The following is a 2,885-nucleotide window of genomic DNA, read 5'->3' as shown; positions in this document are numbered from 1 at the left end:
ACGTTGCCCTTTGGACAGACACATCAACAGCATGGGCTCAGCTCCCTTTCCCATTTCCCCTTTTTTTTTTTTTGGTCAGTGCAAACTGGAAACAGAGACGACAACTCAGAGCTGCTACCATGAACTTTGGCTGCAGTGTGAAATGTTTGCTCTGGCCAGTCAGGAAGTATTATCTAATCTCTAAAATAAACAACCTGCCTGCTTAAACTGAATGACCGGATAGCTAAGATAAAAGTCACTCTGCAGATACCTACCCCATACTGGTGGTGTCTGATGTTTCCTAGGGGTGATACATTTCCTCACCCAAGGAAAATACTTGAGCAGTTGAGCTACTGAAATGCCCTTTTGCTTGCAGACAGAAACAGGGTTGAGGCCCCGATTCAGCAAAGCACCTAAACATGTACCTAAATCGGACTGACTTCAGTACGACTTAAAATGCTTTGTTGATTTGGGGCCATATAATCTGCCCCTTGGAAAACACAAGGAGTTCCAAAGCCCAGTTATATTTGCTTTTAGGTTCAGTAACAACGCATAGAAGGCCTTTCTCTCAGGGTACATCTACACTGCAGTTAACTTGCATTATGTATGCTCAAGTTACTCCTCTCAAATTAATCTAGCTTGCATGAGAGCAGCCACACTGAGAAATAATACTTGAGCTGTTGTCTTTTAGGGCTGGTCTACACTGAAAAGTTACGTTGGCATAGCCACATCACTCCACACCCCTGAGAGACTTAGTTATGTCAACCTAACCCCTGGTGTAGGCAGGTCAATGGAATTCTTCTGCAACCTAGCCGGGAGGTGGATTACTTACAGTGATGGACAAGCCCTTCCTGCTGCTGTAGTAAGTGTCTACATTGAAGTGCTGCAGCATTGTAGCTGTGCCACTGTAGTGCTTTTAAGTGTAAACAGAGCCTTACACTGAGGTTCTGTACTCTCTTACGTGGTGCTAAGGCTTCTAGAGATGTGTCCCGTGGTTCTTAGGCCTGGTCTACATCTAAAACTTAGGTAGACCTAGCTCTGTCGTTCAGAGCTGTGAACAGCATCAGGCCCTGTACGACACAGTTAGGTCGACCTAACCTCCACTCTGGACACAGCTAGATCGACCAATTTTTTTTCCATTGACCTCACTGCTGCCTCTCGAAGGAGTTGATTTACTACAGCAACAGAAAAAACTCCTCCGTCACTGTAGCAAGTGTCTACATTGCAGTGGAGTTGCAGCAGTGTCACGGTCGTGCTTGTAATGTAGAAATACCATCAGTGCTGCAGTAAGCTGAGTTGCTCTGTGAATTCTTTCCCAGGGAATTGGGAGAGAGCGTATCTGTTCTTTCTGGGCACACAGCTGGAGGGAGACTGTGGGAAGGCACTGGAGGACTAGCAGCACTCAAGTGGAGCTAGCCTGCCTCCACCACTGGTGGCACTGGCGGGGATCGTGCTGCTCTTGGCAGCGGCAGCGGCACTGGGCAGGGCCAGAGGTAAGACATGCCCGGAGCCCACCATCGTCCCGTCCTATTACACTACAGCCGACGCCTTCATCTCCTTGGAGAGCGTCTTTGTGGTGGAGATCACGCTCACCTGCCGCAACGGGGCGCAGAATGTCGCCCTATATGCTGACGTCAATGGAAAACAGTTCCCCATCACTCGGGGGCAGGATGTGGGGCGCTACCAGGTCTCATGGAGCACAAGGCCACCCGGTCGGGCACCTACAAAATGAAGTTCTTCGATGAGGAGTCGTACAGTGCTCTGCACAAGGCCCAGCGCAACAACAAGGATGTATTGGTGATCCGAGCTCTGTTCACAGCGTGGATCACCAGGGCACCTGGAGCAGACCCTGGGTCTCCACGGAGGTGCGGGCTGCCGCCATCGGGCTCCTCGTCTACTACCTGGCCCTGAGTGCCAAGGGGAGCATCCAGGCCTGAGGGGGGAGCCGGGGTCCCCCCTGTGGGGCCAAATGCTGTCCCTCTGTGTGTCCCCCGCTGGACCCCAATAAACACAGCAGAATGGTTGTGTTAGTAGTTGACAAATTGTGCTAACTTAAGCTTTAGCCCATTCCCCTCTGTTGGGCCAGCCAACTCAAGTGAAAAGCACTCCTGCACTTGGGTGGCACGTTTGTAGAAATTTTGGTGGTGCCCAGAACCCGCCCCCCAAAACTCCACCCCCACCTGCCTAAGGCTCTGGGAGGGGGCTTGAGGAAGGAGGTCTGGGGTGCAGATCCTGGGCTGGGGATTAGGGTGCAGGAGGGATGCAGGGTACAGGCTTTGGGATGAAGTTTGGGTGCTGGGTGCAGGCTCCAGGCTGGGGCAGGTGTGCAGGAGGGGGTAAGGGGTGCAGGCTTTGGGACGGAGTTTGGGTGCAGGCTCTGGGAGGGATTTTGGGGGTGGGAAGGGGTGTGTGGGAAGGGGGAGGGGGTGCACCCTCTGGGAGGGAGTTTGGGGATAGGAGGGAGTGCAGAGCTGAGGATGAGGGATTCAGGATCCAGGAGGGGGCTCAGGGCTGGGGCTGAGGATTACGGTGCGGGGGGATGAGGGCTCTGGCTGGTGCTGAGGGGTTCACAATGCAGGAGGGGGCTCAGGGCAGAGGTTTGGGGTGTGGGGTGAGGGCTGTGGGGCTGAGGATGAAAGGTTCATGATGTGGGGGGGCTCATGGCTGGGGCAGAGGATTGGGGTGCGAGGAGATGAGGGTTCTGGCTGGGGCTGGGAGATGAGGGATTCATGATGCAGGAGGGGGCTCAGACTAGGGCAGAGGGTTGGGGTGTGGGGTGAGGGCTGTGGGGCTGAGGATGAAAGGTTCATGATGTGGGGGGGCTCATGGCTGGGGCAGAGGATTGGGGTGCGAGGAGATGAGGGTTCTGGCTGGGGCTGGGGGATGAGGGATTCATGATGCAGGAG

The 2,885-nt window shown here is 54.0% G+C and overlaps 1 pseudogene; it reads left to right on the top strand.

Moving 5' to 3' along the window:
• Window positions 1–398: 398 nt before the first annotated feature.
• On the top strand, window positions 399–1,935 carry LOC127052369 (translocon-associated protein subunit delta-like; annotated as a pseudogene).
• Window positions 1,936–2,885: the final 950 nt, after the last annotated feature.

Source organism: Gopherus flavomarginatus, chromosome 5 (genome assembly GCF_025201925.1).
Source record: "Gopherus flavomarginatus isolate rGopFla2 chromosome 5, rGopFla2.mat.asm, whole genome shotgun sequence".
Classification (NCBI taxonomy): domain Eukaryota; kingdom Metazoa; phylum Chordata; order Testudines; family Testudinidae; genus Gopherus; species Gopherus flavomarginatus.
The sequence above is the reverse complement of the archived record's forward strand: the minus strand, read 5'-3'. Positions and strand labels throughout refer to the sequence as shown.